General features: G+C 43.1%; 1 long non-coding RNA gene across 1 annotated transcript in view; it reads right to left on the bottom strand.

Moving 5' to 3' along the window:
• The window catches only part of LOC121819669 (uncharacterized), a 575,865-nt gene that overhangs the window by 537,789 nt on the left and 23,899 nt on the right, over positions 1–14,177 (bottom strand). Inside the window, exon 4 of the long non-coding RNA XR_006060015.2 lies at positions 10,876–10,962. This is a non-coding gene — a long non-coding RNA (uncharacterized LOC121819669). The remainder of the gene's footprint in view (positions 1–10,875; positions 10,963–14,177) is intronic.

The raw sequence follows: 14,177 nt of genomic DNA, 5'->3' as shown, positions 1-14,177 counted from the left end.
TAGTAGAATGTAAATATGGATATTAAAGCAAAACATATTTATATTAAGAAGTGGATTCCAGCATATGCATGAAATATTATGTAAAATCCCAAATGTGAAGCTTGGGAAGGGGTGCTTCACATTATTGCTGCTCCGCCACTGTTACAAATATTTTGCTATAAAATTTTGGGAAATACCTATCCATGCCATTTAATTTGAAATGAAAGTCCATGAATCTTATAGGGTTTTGTATCCTCACCACTTCCGACACAGTGCATGATTATATGAACTCCAGAAGGTCTAGGGTCATTTATCAAGATAAATCCTAAAAGGTCCTCACCTGTCAGGATGGTTAATGGGGTCCTGCCTGATGGCAGAGGAAGGAACCAGAGAACTTAACCAGCAGTGGTCTCTTTCACTGTGGAGGAGCAGGGCAAGGGGCTTATTAGTGCTGTGACTGTCTCTCTGGCAACAAAATGTCTGAGAGCATTCTGTTACCTTAACAATATCTGCAATAATACCATTATCAGGGCTTCCCAGGTGGCTCAGTGGTAAAGAATCCGCCTGCCGATGCAGGTGACACAGGATTCCATCCCTGGACTGGGAAGATCCCACATGCCAGGAAACAAATAAGCCCACGTGCCACAACTACTGTGCTCTAAAGGCCGGAAGCCACAACTGCTGAAGCCTGTGCACCCTAGAGCCAGTGCTCTGAAACAAGAGAAGCCTTCACACCGAAACTAGCAAGTACCCCTACCCGCCACCACCAGAGAAAAGCCCGCACGGCAGTGAAGCACAGCCAAAAATAAAGAAACAATTAATTAATTTTTAAAAAATACCATCACCAACTCAAACCACTAATTAGTTCCTTCCTGAACTGAAGGTAGAACCTATCTTCGAAGTGAGTGAGTGATGACCTAGTTGTTTTTTATTTATATCTGCCTTTTCTTTTCCTATTTATTTATTTTGGAAGAGAAAAAGGGAGAGGAGATACTAGAAAGTTTACTCCATCCCTGGCGGCCGACACCACCACATTGGCGTTCCCACCAATCATTCCCCTCACCTCAAAGCATCTCCCTCTGACTTCTGAGATCAGAATGACCCCTACTGGATAAAGACACTCTCTATGCTAATATGGGAATTTCTCCAACACATATTAAGTGAAAACAAAAAAAGTGCAGAAAAATGCGTGAGTATACTACATTTTGTGCAGCAGAGGGGAAAATGAGCCTAGTTATCCATTGTTTTCTATATGCGCATAAAGAAACTCTGAAAGTTTACATACAGAAACTAATAATAGTTTGTTGCTGAATGTTATTGCTTATGTTCGTTTTGTTTTTTGAAGACAGATGTTCCTAGGAAAGGATAACACATAAAGTTATCCTGGTAAGAATCGGGAGATGGTTTTGGCTCTGGGCATTGGGGTAGAAGGCAGTCCCAAACTCCTGTCAAGGTGGGAAGATCTAAGGCCAACCCCAATTCTGCCACTGACCTGCCAGACAAATTACTTTCCATTTCTACACCTTCAGTTATCTTTCTTGTAATGTGAAAGTTGAGAGCTGGGAAATACCCAGGAGTGTTTGCAGTTGTAAGATTCTACAGTTCAAGGCAGCATAACTAATGGAAAGATTAAGGTCATGACCACGTGGCTAGACCTCAAAAATATAAACCAAACTGGAAAAGGTTAGTTGCAGAATGACATGGACTGTATGACACCACTCTAACTTTCTAATTTAATTTTCTCAAGTAAGTAACATAGTCCATCCACATTGCTCAAAAATCTTTAAAGAATACATTTAATATCTTCCTTCCCATCTCCCACTCTTCTGTCCTCCCACATGCAAAACTGCTATTAGTTTCTGTATGTAAACTTTCAGAGTTTCTTTATGCACATGTTATCTCTTTTAAAAGACAATATGAAGCAAGCATGCTCTACTGTGCTTAGTTGCTCAGTCATGTCTGACTCTTTGCAACCCCATGGACTGTATGTAGCCCGCCAGGCTCCTCTGTCCATGGGGATTCTCCAGACAAGAATACTGGAGTGGGCTGCCATGCCCTCCTCCAGAGGATCTTTCCAACCCAGGGATTGAACCCAGGTCTCCCTCATTGTGGGCAGATTCTTTACCACCTGAGCCACAAGGGAAGCCCAAGAATACTGGATTGTGTAGCCTATCCCTTCTCCAGGAATTGAACTGGGGTCTCCTGCATTGCAGGCAGATTCTTTACCAGCTGAGCCACCCAGGAATCCCAGGAAGCAAACATGGCAAAGGGGAAATAAAAGAGGAAGGAAGGAAAAGAGAAAGAAAATAAACTTTAAAATCAATGAACCTGAACTTGAATCTCAGCCCCGCCTCAGCCCCAGGCTCTCTTTCTCAACTTCAATATCTGTGTGATACAGATGATGCCTACCTGGCAGAGAGAATTAATGTAATAACTATAGATAAGCCATGTGAAACCATGATTAGCACATAACTGTGGCTCAACAGCCTAGAGGAGGGTATGGCAACCCACTCCAGTATTCCTGCCTAGAGAATCCCATGAACAGAGGAGCCTGGCAGGCTACAGCCAATAGGCTTGCAAAGAGTCGGACACAACTGAAGCAACTTAGCGTGTGTGTGTGGCTCAACAGTCATATTATAATTCTTAACACTAATTTGCTTATTTTATTCAAATATAAACAATACTTCAAGCCAAAGAAAACTCTAGTAGCTTTTGTCAGCTCCACTACCTCTTTTTCCCTTGGGTTTCCCAAGGAGTCTTCTTGATGACACCATAGCAACAGTTTCAACCCCTGTAGCACCTTTTCCAAATGTCCTGCTCAGAGTTGCCTCTGTCTGAACAAACCATTTGTGTGACTGGGTGAAAGAAGCTAGGGTGTGGTCAGGGGCAGAGGGGGGAGTTTCCTCTGTGTCACAACCTCTGTTCCCAAGAGTTCTGACCTCTACTAACACCCAGTGAGACTCTGGCTTCCCACTGTGTAGCAACTAGAAAGTCCAAGTCCGACACGTACCTTCTCTGGGAGCAAACCATGGGCAAGAATCTCCACCCTGACTCTGCCCATCCCTCTGCAGGATGACATGTGGGAGAATTACAACCATGCTTTGCCTGAAACCTATAACCACTGCGGCCTCAGAAGTGGCCATTTCCTCCCTTGGGCCTGAGTCTGCGTTACATCAACAGGCAGCAAACTGCACACACTCCCCAAGACAGCACTGCTTCAGCCTCTTACCGCCTCACTCTCCCAAAGAGAACCAGGAAATATTTGTCTTTGCTGTAAATTCCTTTTATCAGAACAGAGGAGATTAGAGTAGTCAATTTTTGTTTTGTTGGTGGCAAATTATGCTCAGAGATTGAGACTGTCTCTGTCAATATTTAACACATGTTCACTACAGGAATTATAATAATTTCACAAGCAAATAGCATAGGATAATGTCTCTCAATAAACTAGTAAAGAAATAACGTAGCTCAGCTGGTAAAGAATCTGCCTGCGATGCGGGAGACCCTGGTTTGATCCCTGGGTTGGGAAGAACCCCTGGAGGAGGGCATGGCAACCCACTCCAGTATTCTTGCCTGGTGAATCTCCATGGACAGAGGATCCTGGCAGGCCACATACAGTCCTTGGTGTCATGAAGAGTCAGATACAATTGAGCGACTAAGCACACACAAACCAATAATATATTAATCACACTTTTGTTCCAGGTAAGATGAGATGAAAGGAATAAAGTCCCAATTTAGCTGAGGTGTCCCTTTCTTCACAAGTTGGTTCCTGGGAAAGTCAGATTAACCAACCAAGAGTCTGACACCCAGCTCCCAGCAAAACGTAAGTCCCCTGTTGCTGGAGCAGGTTGCTAGGGAATCAAGATGCCAGTGTTGACAGACAAGATGATCCCCCATGCAAGGAGCTGCACTGCTTTCCCCTGTCCTTACCCCATTACCCACACAGGACCTAACGCCCCAAGATCTAGCTGTTTAGGTCAGTGAAGGGTTGCCTTGCCAAGACCAAAACTTTCAGATTGTCCTCTGAGTGTTTATAGTCTAAATGTCCCCTCACCATAGATGCTTCTTCATATTATTGCAAAGCCCCCAGGCACCCCTGGACAGCTGAGCTGCTGAGGGCTTATGGGCAACCATAGATGTCAAGAGATGTCTTGATGTAGCTTCTTCATATCAAAATGACTTTCTTATAAAGACAATTTCATTCTTCAACCAAAACAACTTCACTCTTAAAACAATTTCATTTTTGTCATAAGCAAGTGGATTTGACATCATATTAAACCACCACATAACAACTGAGCACATTCCTTCTTACATCTCTGGATTATTTCCAGAGTTGAATTGGTTTCTATTCTTTTTCATTATTTTGACCCTAAAACATCACAAAACTAGAAAGAAAAGAAAAGAGGGAAAGGAGGATGGCAAAGATACAGAAATAAAAAGGCTCGAAGCAGACAGCATCATAGCAACATAACTTACTGGACTCTTTAGGGAGGAAGATCCAGAAATGAAATAAAGATCTGTGTCACCAGGTCCCTGATTCATGGCCGAACCCACTATAGAAACCAATGAGAGAACGCAGAGCCAATGCTACTAGCTGGGTGAGCTGAAGTCATGCCTGCTCTAATAACATCTAGAAGCTTCACCAAATCAGAAAGAACACGTCCTTCAAATATTGGTAGCAATGAACCAATAACAACCCATCAATCAACTAATTAAAATCATGGGGAAACATATTATGATTATTCATGGCAGCTGAAGATTACTTTCTCCTTGGCAGAACAGATCAGAATCAGAAAGGAAACTGCAAGATACATAAGCTTAACTTTCTGGAACTTGCAAGTATTTCTTTCTTCTTTTAGGGGCCTGGATTCCATGAAGCCAACATCCTCTTCCTGTCATATCCCTCGCAGGACTGCCAACACATTTACTGCCAATGCCTCGAGTCTCTTGCCTTTGTCCAACATTCTCCTTCGCTGGCCTCATTTCCCATAGCTCTTCACTGAGAGACAACTACCTGCTCTGAGAAGCCAGTCCTTCCAAAATGATAACGGATGCAGTGGTAGACAGAAAAATAACCCTCCAAATATATTCACGACTCAATCCCCAGGATCTTTCAGTCTTTCAAGGGGATTTCATGAATAGCATTAAAGTTAAGGACCTTGAGATGGGAGGGGTATTCTGCATTACCTGGGTGAACTTAACAATCTAATTACTTGGGTCCTTAAAGGTGGAGGGGCTTCCCTGGTGATTCAGACAGTAAATAATCTGCCTGCAATGCAGGAGACCCAGGTTCGATCCCTGGGTCAGGAAGATCCCCTGGAGAAGGGAGTGACAACCCACTCCAGTGTTCTTGCCTGGAGAATTCCATAGACAGAGGAGCCTGGCAGGCTACAGAGTCAGATGCACAAAGAGTCAGACATGACTGAGTGACTAACACTTAGAGGTGGAGAACCTTTCTGTGCTGGGTCAGAGAGATGAGAGGGAAGAAGAAGAAGAGTTGCTAACTTTGAAAATGGAAAAAGTGGACACAAGTCAAGGAATGTAAGTGGCCTCTAGAAGCTGGGAATGACCCTCAATGACAATGAGCGAAGAAACAGCATCTCAGTCCTATAACAAGAAGGAATTGAATTTTGCAAACAATTCAGTTGTGGAATGAAACAGATCCTTCCCTAGAACCTCCAGTAATGAACACAGCCCTGCTGATACCTTGATTTTGCCCTGCTGAGACACACAGCAAAAGTTTTACCTACAAAACTGGAAGGTAATAAATTGATGTTGTTTAAACCATTATATTTGTGGAATTTTGCTTTTCTAGCAATAGAAAACTAGTAAAGATGCTAATATGAGACCCTGTTGGAAAGGCTTTCAGTTAGTTTGCTTGCTGAAGCAACTATTATGGTACCAGATTTTAAAATCTCGCACATATTTTATTTATTTTTAATATAAATATATTTATTTTAATTGGAGGCTAATTACAATATTGTATTGGTTTTGCCATACATCAACATGAATCTGCCATGGTGCACGTGTTCCCCATCCTGAACTCACCCCCTACCTCCCTCCCCGTACCATCCCTCTGGGTCATCCCAGTGCACCAGCCCCAAGCATCCTGTATCATGCATCGAACCTGGACTCGTGATTCATTTCATATTTGAAATTAGACATGTTTCAATGCCATTCTCCCAAATCATCCCACCCTCTTCCTCTCCCACAGAGTCCAAAAGACTGTTCTATACATCTGTGTCTCTTTGCTGTCTTGCATACAGGGTTATCGTTACCATCTTTCTAAATTCCATATATATGCTTTAGTATACTGTATTGGTGTTTTTCTTTCTGGCTTGCTTCACTCTGTATAATAGGCTCCAGTTTCATCCACCTCATTAGAACTGATTCAAATGTATTCTTTTTAATGGCTGAGTAATACTCCATTGTGTATATGTACCACAGCTTTCTTATCCATTCATCTGCTGATGGGCATCTAGGTTGCTTCCATGTCCTGGCTATTATAAACAGTGCTACGATGAACACTGGGGTCCACGTGTCTCTTTCAATTCTGGTTTCCTCGGTGTGTATGCCCAGCAGTGGGATTGCTGGGTCATAAGGCAGTTCTATTTCCAGTTTTTAAAGGAATCTCCACACTGTTTTCCATAGTGGCTATACTAGTTTGCATTCCCACCAATGGTGTAAGAGGGAGAAAATCTCACATATATTTTAGAACAGGCAGATTGCTTTACAACTCGTGGCTAGATGAGTCATCCACTTTGTTCGTTCACCTGTTCCATTACGGAATGCCAACTATGTACTAGTATACAGTTCCCTATCCATATGGCTCCTTCAAGATCATATCTGCTATGCAAGCATTTTTTTGTTTTGTTTTTGGCTTATTGCATTTAGCATAGTATCCATAAGGTTCACTCATATTGTAACAAGTATAAGAATTCCCTTCCTTTTCAAGTCTGAATAATATTCCATTGTATTTATATACCACATTTTGTTTATCCACTCAACCATTCGGGTTGCTTCCACTTCATGGCTATTGTGAATAATGCTGCTATGAACATGGATATACAAATATCTCTTCAAGATCCCACTTTCAATTCCTTTGGTTATAGGCCAAAGGAGCTAGAATTGGAACACAATTCACTCTGACTCTGATGTTCATTTTCTTTCCAGGGTGCCACACAGCCTGGGGTGAAGTTATGGCTTTCTGTGCTGTAACTAACCAGATACGTGAAGTTTTTTGCTCTCGGTCCACTCTACACAGAGCTAGTTTTATTTTACAATTTTTCAGTGATTCAAATACAACCAGATATTCTGCGCTTAGAATAAAACTCTAACTCCTTGGCCCTATATGATCCTGCCCTTATCTTCAATCTAACCTGATTTCCAACCACTTGATACACTTTAGCCATGCTGGCTCTGTTTCTGTTCTTCAAACATAAACACTTCCTACCTCAGGGCCTTTGCATTTGCTGCACATTCTCCCTGGTTCCTTCCTATCAGTCAGGTCTCAACTCTAATGTGACCTCTTCAAAGAGACCTCCCCCCACCATGCTTTACAAAGTAGCACCTCCTAGCGCCATCTGGCACACTGTTCTCATTTGCTTTCTTCATAATGATCTAAAACTTGTTTTGTTGTTGTTGTTTTCTAGTTTATTATCCATCTCCCTCACAAGAATGTATTTTCCATACAGAGATCTTATCTGTCTTGTTCCTCCAGTATCCCCAGAGCATAAAGCCATACCTGGCACATAATAGATGCTTATCAAATACTTGTTGAATACAGGAACTTCACTGCAGTTTATCATATCCAAAAAAAATGGAAACGGTGACCTGAATCAAACAGATCTTATAATCTATCACCTAGTACAACTCACCTGTGGCTTCCCTGGTAGCTCAGACAGTAAGGAATCTGCCTACAATGCAGGAGACCCAGGTTCAGTTCCTGGGTTGGGAAGATCACCTGGAGAAGAAAACAGCAACCCACTCCAGTATTCTTGCCTGGAAAATCCCATGAACAGAGGAGCCTGGAGGGTTGGAGTCCATGGGATCACAAAGAGTCGGACAGGACTGAGCAACTAATGTCATCATGTCACAGATCACTTAGAGAATGAAAGAGGTTATTGTTGATACTTATACTACATCTGTAGGCAAAACCAGGATTGCATGCCCAATCTACCTCAATCATTTATTCCAACCCTCTCAATTTGCCGATGAGGACATTTACGAGACCCAGAGAGGGAAAGTGACCCAGTGAAGGTTGCACAGCAAATTAGGGGAAGAGGTGGAAAAAGTCTCAACTACTGACACTCATGCTGGGGCCCTTTATTCCTCACCACTTGGTTGCTCTGAGACTCAGCAAAACATGCCCAAGTTTGTCACTGTGCCCTCACATGACTTTGGGGAAAAAAAGAGAGCTCATTTTTCTGTCCCAAGAAACATGCGGTTTGGAGCTCTTCTTTTTCTCTTATTTTTTCTTCCCCCTTTTTGTGGTCATATATGGGCTGGCTAGAGGGGAAGCACTTAGGTATCGTGGGGTTTCACTGCTGTTCCATTACATAAGTGAAAGCCCTACCAAGGGGAGAATGAAATGCAAAGCAGGGCCATCTGACCAGCTCCTTGGCTGGTCCCAGGACTGCTGGGGTCACCCCAGGGCTTGGTTCCAGGAAATGCTCATTTCAGTACATTCCTCATCCAACTATTTCTGGAGCATCTTCTGGGTTCCAGGCACTAAGCTATATGTGTGGTATATAAGAATGGATAAGAAAGACATGATCACTCCCCTCGGGGAGAGCCCATTATGGAAAAAAGTGAGGGTTGGATAACAAACATACATACAGATAAATTAATTATAGACATGGTTAGTTCTCAAAAGGAAATACTGATGAACAGTAATAATAGTTGACATCTCTTTAAGTCATCTTTGTCTATACCACTCTGTGAGATAAATATAATGATCTTCATCTCATAGATGTGGAAACAGAAGCACCAGGTCACACAGCTGGTATGTGTCAGAGGTGAACTTGAACCCTAGAGACGTGCTTCAGAGCCTGGGTTCTTAACCATGAGCTATCTTGGGCAGCAGTGGCTCAGAGGGGAGTGCATGCTTTCAGTAGGTCAGGGAAGGCCTTTCAGAGGAAGTGGCATATAAGCTTAGATGAACTATAGAAAGAACTGGCAAAAGACTGTTCTAGGCAGAAAAAGGAGCACACAGACAAAGGTGGGAAAGAGGCCAATGTGTTCTATAACCCATCAGAAGGCCTGGGAGACTGGGGTAGAGGTTGGATTTTTATTAAGGTGTCCCCCAGAAAGAGCCTTTACAGACATATATTTTCTCATTTGATCAAACAGCTTGGTTAGGCCATATTTTCTCATTTGATCAAACAGCTTGGTTAGGCCAGTCAAGCAAGTGTTATCATCTATGTTTTACAGAACACTGTACATTGTTTCTAGGAACTTGGGGATGGAGATGAGACTGGCCCCAAGACTTTGAACTTGGGTCAAATGCTCTTTCTCCTCTTTACTGCCCAATGGTCCCTTAACTACAATGTACCCCTGTGTCTCTAGCACCTCCTCCTCATTTCAACTCAGAATTTACCTCTTCAGCTGCCCTAACACCTTAATTTCCAGGGGACCCTGATAAGCCAAACCGTTCTCATCCGCTAGTGGGGAATGGAGCCCTGTAGAAACCTAGAAGGAACTTGCTCTTCTATCTCTATGCAAACCTACAACAGCCTTCCCTTCTTCCAGTCATAAAATCAGCCTCCAGCTAACTAGCATTCCCTTCTGTGCCAAAGTGGCCATCATTATACGATTCATGGCCTCTTCCCAGAGGAGCCTGGCAGAGTTTGAGCCTTGGGCCTTTGGTTAACAGGTAGCAGTTGACAGATGCCAACAATCCATGCATTGTTCAAATCAGTTAATTCCTGGTCTGAGAATGTGATTGCATCCACCCTCAGAAACCAGCCCCACAAGATGGGGCTCTGGGCTGTCGTCTCGTCATCATGGCACACGGGCCCTCCAAGTCCCAGACACCACCTTCCTCTCCACCTCAGCCTGTCCTCTTTCCTACCTTGACCTTGGGGACCAGACTCACCAGAAGCTTCTCACCATGGGCTCTAAATACACATCACAAGCTTTCATACCTACATGTGCTCTGCTTATGACATCCTCCCCACCTTCTTCACTGGCCCCCCACTTTACACCCACAAACACAACCCAGATACCACTGGTCCAGAAAGCCTTCCCTAAATGCACCTCACTGAGTCTTACACTCGCCTTCTCCATGCTTCCAATCACAATGAGTAATGTTCTTTGAATACCTACGATATACTCAGCACTCACGGCTGAGCAGAAAGTACTGTAAGTAGGTTATAAGCCAGGCAGTCTGAGTTCTGGGTCTGGATCATCACCATCTGCTGTGTTTGCCATCACAGCTAACATTTATAGGGCACTTACAGTATACCTCCCATAGCTCTAAGATACTGACATACATACTCTCATTGGATTTTCATAAGTCCTATAAAATTTAATCACTACAAGATGAGTATTATTATGCCCATTTTGAAAGTGAGAAAACTAGGGCCCAGAATGTTTTAATTATTTAGCTAAACCACACATTAAGCAGAATGCATGGATTGTACTATCATGCATTGAAATTGCCCAGATGAGTTGAGGCCACTAGTGATCTACCCAGCATGCCTTCTCCTCTTTTTTCATAATATCAAAGAGTGTATTGTCAGAAATAAAAATTGTTCAAATTAAGTTTAAAAAAAAAAGATAAACAAAACCTCTCCAGTCACCTCTGCAGATGGCATAGCCAAAGATACATAAGTCAATACTTCGGTGTATCACTTCCAGGTAACTGATTCAAAGAGGGTATACCCTACTATTACATACCTATTTGCATTTGGCCCTTTCTTCTTCTTCCTGTTTGAGACATGAAGACTGGATCTCCAACAGCCATCTTTTGACCATGAAGCAATCCTACAGGGAAAAAATAAATCAGAACAAAAGAAGGAATCTGTGATCCTGGTGACACCACTAAGCAACCAGAAACCAGACCAGCCTTGGGTTGCCCAGCTCCCAACTTCAAGGAATTTCAAAGAAAAAATAAAAGTCTTGTTTAAATCACTGTTGCCTTGATTCTTTGATCAGTTCAGTTAGTTCAGTTCAATCGTTCAGTCATGTCCGACACTTTGCGACCCCATGAATTGCACCACACCAGGCCTCCCTGTCCATCACCAACTCCCGGAGTCTACCCAAACCCATGTCCATGGAGTCGGTGATGCCACCCAGCCATCTCATCCTCTGTCATCCCCTTCTCCTCCTGTCCCCAATCCTTCCCAGCATTAGGGTCTTTTCCAATGAGTCAACTCTTTGCATGAGGTAGCCAAAGTATTGGAGTTTCAGCTTCAACAGCGGTCCTTCCAATGAACACCCAGGACTGATCCCCTTTAGTATGGACTGGTTGGATATTCTTGCAGTCCAAGGGACTCTCAAGAGTCTTCTCCAACACCACAGTTCAAAAGCATCAATTCTTCGGTGCTCAGCCTTCTTCACAGTCCAACTCTCACATCCATACTTGACTACTGGAAAAACCATAGCCTTGACTAGACGGACCTTAGTCGGCAAAGTAATGTCTCTGCTTCTAAATATGCTATCTAGGTTGGCCATAACTTTCCTTCCAAGGAGTAAGTGTCTTTTAATTTCATGGCTGCAATCACCATCTGCAGTGATTTTGGAGCCCCAAAAAATAAACTCTGTCACGGTTTCCACTGATTCTTTGTTACTTAAAGCCAAATGCAATGCGTAACTGACTTATTTTGCTATGCATATGGACCAACCATCCCATTGAACTATGTGGTCCTCAAGGGTGAATTCAAAGTCCCTTTTGCCTCTGTACCAACATCAGGAGCATACCACCTATATTGACCTCAAACAATTCTAACTTTCTCGCCATCTTATTCACCCTCCCTGGAGGCAAAGGACATGAAGTTAGGAAACAAGCATTTCTGATTTCATGGCACAGAATTAAGGGAAGGGTTAAGAACAGTGTGGAGAGAAGTTGGCTCTAATGTGTGAAGTACACACACTGGGAAGAATTGACCCAGCCTCCAACCTGCTCAGATGTGGGAGGCCAAGGCTGGCTGAGTACCATGTGCTCCACCTGCTCCTCTGCTTCCAGCAGCGGTGGTGCCATTTCCATGCCTGGGAAACCCAGGGCCAGGAGCCAATTTAAACCTGGAAAGTGAAGTCAGGAGAGTACCTGAACCAGAGCTGGCTGTCAGCCTATGCAAAATAGCCAGCCTCTCCACATATTGCAAATTGAGGAATTATCTTACATCTCCACCCTCTGCTCACCACATCTGAAATCCAACCACAAGACAGTTGATGCCAGTAAGGCTTGCCATGCCACGCCCCTGAGACAATGAATGCACTGGATGTTGGGAAAGTCAACCTCTGGGAACCTTGGTTTCCTCATCTGTACAGTGGAAGTAATACTGTCTACCTCTGCTTCCATATGGGGAGTTGGTAAGAAGGTCAAAAATAATGATGAACAGGAAAGTCCTTTTGTAAACAGTAAAGCATTATAAAAACCTGAGATAGTGCGTGTATTCATTTTTCCAGGGCTTCCACTTTCACGATTATGGAAAATTCCTTCTAGATCCCTCATTCTATATTCATTACAATATTTTCTACATTCAAATGTATACAGTATTGAAAAGTTGTTAAGAGATAAATCCTAAATTCATCATAAGAATAATTTTTTTCTTTACTATTTTCTTATTTTCATTTTATTGTATCTATATGAGAAGATAGATGTTAGCTGAACCTACTATGGTAATCATTTCACAATCTATGTAAATTGAACCATCATGGTGGGTACCTTAAACTTACACAGCAATGTATGTCAATTATTTCTCAATAAAACCAAGAGAAAATGACTTTAACATAGTTTCCCCACCCCTGCCATCTCCCACCTCCTGTGGGGCCACCACATAATACAGAAACCAAAGTTTTTAGTCCAGTCATTAGGCTCTGGCCATCTTATTGATGCCACAATTGCAGGGAAACAAGTCTAGGTCACATGTTAGTTCCTGCCCAGCCCTGGGCTAGGTGCTGTCCCCAGGGTGTAATTGCAGGGACACTGGGTACAGAAGTGTGAATCCCCATCATTTGTCAATCCCCCAGGTCAAGATCAGAAGGAATGTACTTTAATCCAACTACAGCATTAAGTCATGGGAGGAGTTGCCCATTAGCTAATCTGCCCAGAGTAGAGGTTAGCTTATCTGATTAGCTCATTGCCACTACCTACTCTACCTTCTCCTTCAGAGCCTGAAGAGAATACAAAAAGGATATGCTAGTTTTGATGGGAGGCAAAAATAAATAAATAAATATACATTGGAACTCAAAAGGCCCTAAGAGATGATTTAATCAGGACACCGTAAACCCAAAGGCTATAGCTTTATCCTGTTCGCCAGTGTAATGGGGGTGTTCTCCTCACATCTGAAGGCCTTTATATGTACTTTTCATTTATAGCTCTCCTCTCCCTGTTGTCCTTTTCCTGACTGCCTGCCATCACCATGTTATCTGCCTGGCCCAATGAGTGGCCCTGCCAGGACTCAGTCAGTTCAGTTCAGTTGCTCAGTCATGTCTGATTCTGTGACCCCATGGACTGCAGCACCCCAGGCTTCCCTGTCCATCACCAACTCTCAGAGCTTGCTCAAACTCATATCCATCGAGTCAGTGATGCCATTCAACCATCTCATCCTCTGTCATCCCCTTCTCCACCCACCTTCAATCTTTCCCAGCATCAGGGTCTTTTCCAATGAGTCAGTTCTTTGCATCAGGTGGCCAAAGTATTGGAGTTTCAGCTTCAGCATCAGTCCTTCCAATGAATATTCAGGACTGATTTCCTTTAGGAATGATTGGTTTGATCTCCTTGAAGTCCAAAGGCCTCACAAGAGTCTTCTCTAACACCACAGTTCAAAAGCATTCATTCTTCCATGCTCAGCTTTCTTTATAGTCCAACTATCACATCCATACCTGACTACTGGAAAAACCATAGCTTTGATTAGACGGACTTTCCTTTGTTGGCAAAGTAATGTCTCTGCTTTTTAATATGCTGTCTAGGTTGGTCATAGCTTTTCTTCTAAGGAGCAAGCGTCTTTTAATTTCATGGCTGCAGTCACCATCTG

The sequence above is a fragment of the Ovis aries genome, chromosome 5 (genome assembly GCF_016772045.2).
Source record: "Ovis aries strain OAR_USU_Benz2616 breed Rambouillet chromosome 5, ARS-UI_Ramb_v3.0, whole genome shotgun sequence".
Lineage (NCBI taxonomy): Eukaryota > Metazoa > Chordata > Mammalia > Artiodactyla > Bovidae > Ovis > Ovis aries.
Note: the sequence above shows the minus strand (reverse complement) of the source record. Positions and strands in the feature narration are given on the sequence as shown.